The sequence below is a fragment of the Corylus avellana genome, chromosome 1, assembly GCF_965113065.1.
Source record: "Corylus avellana chromosome 1, dhCorAvel1.hap1.2, whole genome shotgun sequence".
NCBI lineage: Eukaryota > Viridiplantae > Streptophyta > Magnoliopsida > Fagales > Betulaceae > Corylus > Corylus avellana.
The window spans coordinates 26,544,218-26,553,490 of NC_142490.1; positions in this window are offsets into that span (position 1 = coordinate 26,544,218).

Sequence of the window (9,273 nt, forward strand, 5' to 3'; positions counted from 1 at the left end):
GTTTTACCTATTTTAGTTATATCATTTACTGTGGAATAATTAACAACTGAGTTAGGTGAATATTCGAGCATTTTTCTTTCACTTTACCGACGTGATTGTTTGTATTCGGGCTCAATGATTGTTTGTATTATCATCTACCGTTAGTGGATTTTATTTGTTTGGTGGTTGTTTTATTGGTGAATATTGTTTGTTTTATCATTTGCAGGTAATGGACATCGTCGAGAGGATGCTATGGATGTCAATGATCGCTAGTCTGGTTGAGAATTTGAGGCTATTCACAGTTGTGTATAAGTTGATGTAATTGTATTTGTGTATATTATGTTAGTATGTGACATTTTTGGTGTGTTGAAGTTAGTTTTGGTGGATAGTTTGTGATTGGTGTATATTATGTTATTTGCGTCATTTTGGTGTGTTGAAGTTAGTTTATATATATTTGTGATTGGTGTATATATATTATGTTATTTGTGTTATTATGGTGTGTTGAAGTTAGTTTTGATGGGTAGTTTGTGATTGATGTTAATGGATATGATGTATGTTATTTGATGGAAAAATTGTATATTATTTGCATGGTTTTGATGGATAGATTGAATATCAGGTGAACCGTAACACAAAATTCGGGTATAGTCCTGAAATAAATCACAAAAAATATAGGGGGGAGGGAAAAAATCTGGTTCAAAACGAACCAAATTTGCCGACGTGTCAAAAATTGACACGTCAGTAATTACTGACGTGTCAATTTTGACACGTCGGCAAATTTGGTTCGTTTTGAACCAGATTACTGACGTGTCAAAAACTGACACGTCAAGAATTGTTGACGTGTCAATTTTTGACACGTCAAGAATTGTTGACGTGTCAAAAATTGACACCTCAATAATTATTGACGTGTCAAAAATTGACACGTCAACAATTCTTGACGTGTCAGTTTTTGACACGTCAACAATTATTGACGTGTCAAAAATTGACACGTCAAGAATTACTGACGTGTCAGTTTTTGACACGTCAGTAATTCTTGACGTGTCAAAAATTGACACGTCAGTAATTTCCTGACGTGTCAAAATTGACACGTCAGGAAATTATTGACGTGTCAGTTTTTGACACGTCAGGAAATTCTTGACGTGTCAATTTTTGACACGTGAGGAATTTCCAGACGTGTCAATTTTCACACGTCAGAAGATTTACTCACGTGTGAAAATTTAGCACGTCAGTAATTCCTGACGTGTCAATTTCGACACGTCAGGAATTCCCATTTCCTGACACCCACATTCTTCACGACCGAAACACGTCAGGAAAGCCCCGTCAGCAAGATTTACTGACGTGTCAGACGACCTGACACGTCAGTAATCATGGGTCAGCAAAAAATCTGTTTTTTGTAGTGAAAGGAAATGGCACGAAACGGTCCACTCAGCACCCTTGTCCTCTATTATCCATGATAAATGCTCGAGGTAGTAAGTTCTTCATATTTGACCTATATTCCTCTGTAAATTTAATAGATCAACTACTTGTGGGGTCTACATAAATCTATAAATCTAATGGTTGATTTATAAGATGAGATTAAAAAAATATGAAAAAAAATATTGACACACAGCGTTTCTCATTGTACGTCCATCCCCATGTTCAGATAGAGTTAGACCCATGGTTATAGAAACTTTAACAAAATATAAAGAGATAAAAGAAAGGGAAGAAACACAAGTTTTAAATAGTTCAGGTTATAGTCTACCTCTACACGTTAAAGTAAGGGAGAAAACACAAGACTAAGAACCCATAACTTCTATTTAATTAGGGACTCTTGGCATTATGTTTGGTTCCTATATGTATAGAGTTCCCTTAATTAATGGAAACGACTTAAGAATAGCATTACTTGAAGTAAAGTAGAAACAATCTTTTTTTTTACCCTTGAGATTAATTTAACATTGATCTAATTATGTGGTGCCATGTCATAAAAGAATTAAAATAATACCGTAACATATTCATTGTATACTATCATATGCACCATTAAATCTATAAAATTTATGCAAATCATACAATAAATTTGTTAAGTTTCAAATGGAGTGGATCCCAATTTTGTACCAATTACTATTCAATGCAAACATCAACGATCATTTCCATTCAAGAGGAGTTATTTCGTTGTAAAGATGTTATTTTATTGTATATTTAATAGTGCATATTATGCATTTTTTAAATGATGTGACAACTTATTTATCACATGGTTTTATATATATCGTTAGATACAACAAAATAAAATGTTGAACATAAAATAGTATCTTTCATTTCACAAAAAAAATAAAAATTAAAACGAAGAGGAATATTTTCCCTTACAAATTATATATATATATATATATTGAAGAATTGGAAAAATATAAAGTAGATTGTCAAGGACGAATGCCAGGTACCGGTACGATATATACACTCAATTCTAAAATAATTTTTTATTACTAATCAAACAAAAAAACTCACAACAAAACATTTGCCAAATGGAACTTATCAATATCTAAAAAGCACTCGGAATCGTTTTGAACATATCAATATTCCCCAAGTTTAGATGAGTGGAGCACCAAAGTACGGCACCCCAAAAACAAGTCAATTTAAGCACGATTAAAACTAGAAACCACTCTCAAGAAGAAGAAGAAGAAAAAAAAAACGCGATCAAGATCCGTGAAGTTTACTTGAGTGGAGGTTGATGTCCTTTGGAACACTTACATCACCAAGAAAGAAAGTCAATTTACGCATGATTAAAACTAGAAACCACGATTAGGAGGGAAAAAGAAAAGAAAAAATCATTTCAAAATTACTTTTTTTTTTTTTGTCACAGGAGTAAAGACCTTTATGTTATATCAATAATTTTTTTATTACAAATCAAACAAAAAATTGACAACAAAAGATTTGCCAAATGGAACTTATCAAGATCGTTTTGTTATAAAAAGCACTCAGAATCGTTTTGAACATATCAATATCCCCAAGTTTAGATGAGTGGAGCACCAAAGTACGTCAACCCGAAAACAAGTCAATTTAAGCACGATTAAAACTTGAAACCACTCTCAAGAAGAAGAAGAAAAAAAAAAAAAAAACAAACTAGATCAAGATCCTTGAAGATTACTTGAGTGGAGGTTGTAGTCCTTTGGAGCACCTATGTCACCCAGAAAGTAAGTCAATTTAAGCACGATTAAAACTAGAAACCACGATTAGGGGAGAAAAAGAAAACGAAAAAATCTTTTAAAATTACTTTTTTTTTTTTTTTTTTTTTTCTCTCACAGGAGTAAAGACCTTTATGTCATATCAATAATTTTTTATTACTAATGAAACAAAAAAATTCATAACAAAACATTTGCAGATGGAACTTATCAAGATCGTTTTGTGGTAAAAAGCACTCAGAATTGTTTTGAACTTATCAATATACCCCAAGTTTAGATGGGTGGAGCAACAAAGTACGTCACCCCGAAAACAAGTCAATTTAGGCATATATAATTAAAACTAGAATCCACTGTAAAGAAGAAAAGAAGAAAGAAAAAAACTAGATCAAGATCCCCGAAGTTTACTTGAGTGGATGCTACTATCTTTTGGAGCACCTATGTCACCCAGTAAGCAAGTCAATTTAAGCATGATTAAAACTAGAAACCACACTTAGGAGAGAAGAAAAAAAAAAAGAAAAAAAAAAGGAAATGGCACGAAATGGTCCACCAAGCACCCTTGTCCTCTATTATCCATGATAAATGCTAGAGGTAGTAAGTTCTTCATATTTGACCCATATTCCTCTGCAAATTTAATAGATCAACTACTTGTGGAGTCCACATAAATCTACAAATCTAATGGTTAATTTATAAGATGAGATTAAAAAAATATGAAAAAAAATACTGACACACAGCATTTCTCATTGTACGTCCATCCCCATGTTCAGATAGAGTTAGACCCATGGTTATAGAAACTTTAATGAAATATAAAGAGATAAAAGAAAGGGAAGAAACACAAATTTTAAATAGTTCTGGTTATAGTCTACCTCTACACGTTAAAGTAAGGGAGAAAACACAAGACTAAGAACCCATAACTTCTATTTAATTAGGGACTCTTGGCATTATGTTTGGTTCCTATATATATAGAGTTCCCTTAATTAATGGAAACGACTTAAGAATAGCATTACTTGAAGTAAAGTAGAAACAATCTTTTTTTTACCCTTGAGATTAATTTAACATTGATCTAATTATGTGGTGCTATGTCATAAAAGAATTAAAATAATACCGTAACGTATTCATTGTATACTATCATATGCACCATTAAATCTATAAAATTTATGCAAATCATACAATAAATTTGTTAAGTTTCAAATGGAGTGGATCCCGATTTTGACCAATTACTATTCAATGCAAAACATTGACGGCATTTCTCTTGTCTTAACAATGGACAATGATCATTTCTATTTCAATGAATTTGAGAGTAGTTAGTATATATTATGCATTTTTAAATGACGTGACAACATATTTATCACATAGCTTTATATATACCGTTAGATATAACAAAATAAAATGTTGAACATAAAATAGTATCTTTCATTTCATAAAAAATAAAAATAAAAACAAAGAGGATTATTTTCCCTTACAAGTTAGTTATATATATATATAACTTGTAAGGGAAAATAATCCTCTTTGTTTTTATAATTGGAAAATATAAAGTAGATTGTGGAGGACGGATGGCAAGAACCAGTACGGTATATACACTCAATTATTCCTAATTAAACAAAAAACTTACAACAAAACATTTGCCAAACGGAACTTATCAAGATCGTTTTGTTGTAAAAAGCACTTAGAATTCTTTTGAACATATCAATATCCCCTAAGTTTAGATGAGTGGAGCACCAAAGTACGTCACCCTGAAAACAAGTCAATTTAAGAATGATTAAAATTAGAACAACTCTCAAGAAAAAAAAAAAAAAAAAAAAACTAGATCAAGATCGCCGAAGTTTACTTGAGTGGAGGCTGTTGTCCTTTGGAGCACCTTTGTCACCGAGAAAGCAGGTCAATTTAAGCATGATTAAAACTAGAAACCATCTTAGGAGAGAAAAAGAAAAAAAGAAAAGAAAAACTAGGAAACGACACAAAACTGTCAACTCAGCACCCTTGTCCTCTATTATCCATGAGAAATGCTATAACGTCAATAAGTTCTCCATATTTGACCTATATTCTCATACAAATTCAATACATCAACTATTAAATTTGTGAGGTCCACCATTAACTTATATGGGGTCCACAGAAGTTCACAAATCTAATGGTTGATTTGTAAGATGATGAGATGGGAAAAATATAGAAAAAAAAAATATTGATACATAGTATTTCTCATTATCCATCCCCATGTTGGGATAGGGTTAGACCCATGTTTATAGAAACTTAAATAAAATATAGAGAGATAAAAGAAAGAGAGGAAACACAGATTTTAAATAGTTCAGCTTATAGTCTACCTCTACATTTTAAAAGTATTTCTTACTACATCTTTTCTTGATAAGTTTACAGTACAAAGGACTACATATATTTATAGAGCTTATAGATAATTTGAATCCAATATAACCCTCATCATTTTTTTAAAAAAAATTTTGTCTTATCAAATTATCTTCAAATTCCTAAATTTAAGATAATTTAATGGGAAAAATATAATTTAGCCCCCCAAACTACTAGCCATTTACGATTTAGCCTCACAATGTTCAAAAAGTAATTAAGTAGCCCCTCAAACTACCAATCAGTTGCAATTTGACCACTCTGTTAGTCATTACCGTCAAATAAGATGGAAAATTCAATACGACGTCGTTTTGGCAAGGTTAAGTTAGTAAAATGCCCTTTTGAGAAAAAAAAAATCAATTTAAAAAATGCCCCCAAAACGACGTCATTTTGAGGAAAAAAAATAAATTAAAAAACGGTGGTTTAGGGGTGGCTCACCGGCCACCCACAGGTTGTGGGGGTGGTTGAGCGGCTGTTAGAGTATATTTGAATGATCCTAAAGTTAGGGATTTGATTATGATTGATGAAGATTAGATTGACCTAATTTAGGGATTTGATTATGATTTGATCACCCTAAATTAGGGAATTTTATTAAGATTACATTTATGTGTAAGCTCTATAAATAGAGCATTATGTATTGTAAACAAATAATTCAATAAGAGCCTAATGTAGCCCTTTGGGCTTTATCTGTGGATGTAGGTCGTTGACCGAACCACGTTAAAATTTTTGTCTCTCTTTTATTTTTTTTCCGCAATTTATTTCTATTTCTATTTCATTATGAATTCTATCATGGTATCAGAGCATCCAAATGGCCTTGTGGATTTTATTTTGGTTTATTATATTGTCTTGTTCTTGACGGTCAATATTTTGCAAATCTCTTCGCCATAGATCTTGCATTATATTTGACGAAAAAAAAAAAAACATGATGTTTCCTCCTTGTGTTTTCACAGCCTTGGTCGTGCACCTGGTTGTGCCTTAAGCACGATCTTCGGCGTCTCCTCTAGCACGTCTGCCCGATGGGTCTCTCTCCAAACCCCAGTTTGTGCCGCCTTCATCTCACGCAAGTACCAGTTGTTCGCTACCTTCATCGTACGCCAGTCTCATGCATCCGCCGTTGTTTCCTTTACTGTGAGATGTGAAGATTTATTCTAATGAAAGAAGACATCTCTGCAGTTCTTCATGGTTGGTTTAGAAGAAGAGAATTGTTTTTGTTGAAAAAAAAAAAAACCAGCTTTGCAGCGGACATGGCTGCTTCCCAGAGAATGCCGTCAGCCACTGTTAAGAATATAAATGGTTGTTTTTGCCTTACTCAATTGAGTCGTAGGCTGTATGTATATATAGAACAGAATTACATATTTGAATTCTAAGTGATCTAGAGAGATAATTTAAATTACAATTGAAACTCTATCCTGAGAAGTCTATCTAATATGATAAGAAGAGAGCTTATCTATAATAGATACAATATGTTTGAATTTGAATATTTTCTGTTTATATCACTATGGATTATCATTATCCTTTACACGCCCCCTCAAGCTAAGTGGGGGTGAAACAATCCGAAGCTTGTCAAGGAGAGTAGAAAATCTTGGAGAAGATAACGGCTTGGTGAAGATATCGGCGACTTGATCTTTGGTGGAGATAAATAGAATATTAAGTGTTTTGGAGGCGACCATTTCACGGACAAAGTGAAAATCTATTGCCACATGTTTCGTCCGGGCATGAAAAACAGGATTGCTGGAAAGATAAGTCGCACCTATGTTGTCACACCAAAGCACTGGAGGTGATGAAATTGGGAGACCAAGTTCGGATAGTAAGGATTGTAACGATGAAAGTTCGGCAGCAATGTTGGCCAAGGCTTTATACTCGGCTTCAGTGCTAGATTTGGCAACAGTAGCTTGTTTCTTGCAGCTCCAGGAAATAAGGTTTGTTCCCAAGAAAACACAACAACCCCCAGTTGAGCGACGATCATCACGGGACCCAGCCCAATCCGCATCAGAATAGGCTTGCAAAACATGAGAGGATGAGTGCTGAATTTTTAAACCAAATTCTAGTGTGTGTTTAAGATACCTCAAGAGATGTTTGGCAGTTTGCCAATGTGGGAGCAACGGATTATGCATAAATTGAGAAAGTCGATTGACAGTGAATGCAATGTCCGGTCTTGTGATGGAGAGATATTGAAGTGCGCCTATTGTACTGCGATAGAGTGTAGGATCATCAAACACTTCTCCTTCAAAAGCTGATAAGTGCTCAGATGTAGCCATTGGAGTGCATACATGTTTGGCATCAAGCATTTTGGTTCGCTTGAGAATGTCAAGAATATACCACCGTTGAGACAAAGTGATACCATCTGAGAATTTTGAGACTTTTATACCCAAGAAAAAAATTAGATTACCCAAATCCTTTACAGCAAAGTCAGATTCCATATGGTTAAGTAGTGCATCAATAGCTTCAGGCTTAGAACATGTAATAATAATATCGTCAACATATATTAAAACATACATGATGAAATGAGTGGATTTGCAAATAAATAAAGACGAATCAGACTTTGAGGCTATAAATCCAAGAGCGATCAATGCAGTACTCAATCTTGAGAACCAAGCTCGTGGAGCTTGTTTTAACCCATATAGTGCTTTTTGGAGACGACACACATGATTGGGAAATTGTGGATGCAAAAAACTTGGAGGTTGAGCCATGTACACTTCTTCAGACAATAAACCATGCAAGAAGGCATTCTGGATGTCTATTTGTCTAATAGACCAGCCAGAAGAGAATGCAATCGAAAGAACGAGACGTACCGTTGTGGGTTTTACCACTGGACTATATGTCTTAGAGTAGTCAACACCAGCTTGTTGATGAAACCCCTTAGCCACCAAACGTGCCTTGTAACGTTCAATGGAACCATCTGCCTTCCATTTGATACGAAATACCCATTTGCACCAAACTAAATTTTTTGCTTGAGAGGAAGGAACTAGACGCCACGTATTATTCTTGAGCAATGCATCAAACTCGGAATTCATGGCATGTCTCCAATTTGGATCATGAACGGCCTGAGAATAACAAGTCGGTTCCACAATTTTAACTGCACCTGTAGCAAGCAAAGCATGAGAAATAGGATATCTGGAAGTACCATCTGTGAACACCTTGGGCTTGGTTATTTTGTTTTTGGCTCTAGTAACCATGGGATGGGTATTATGGGTAATAGGAGATGAAGGTGCAGTAGGTTCAGAAGTTGAAGAAGACACGTTGGGAAGAGAGAATGGCACTTGATTTTGAGTGTTTGGTTGCACATGAATTTCGGTTGAGTGAGATAAAGGGGTTTGCACGTGATTTGAGGGTTGAATGTTGTCATTATCCAAGGGAGTTGTTGGGGGTTGTTGGGTGTTGTCTTTATCTAAGGGTGTAGGAAGGATCACGTGGGTTTCTTGATTTTGGAGAGAAGAAGGGGTATTATCTAGTGGGTCTAGAGATTGCTGAGAGTAGGAGAGGAATGGGTGAAAGATTGTGTAGGATACGTGGGATGTGATGAGACTAATGTGCTGGAAGGATTTTGAGATGAGATGCTAGAAACTGTTTGAAAAGGAAATTTGTTTTCCTAAAAAATAACATCTCGAGAGATATATAAACGACCAGAATTAATTTGAAGGCAACGATATCCTTTATGACGAAGGCTGTAGCCTAAGAAAACACATGGAAGGGAACGAGGTTGCAATTTGTGAGAGTTATATGGTCGTAAATTTGGACAACAGACACACCCCAAAACACGTAAGAAAGAATAATCTGGCTGACAACGAAAAAGGCA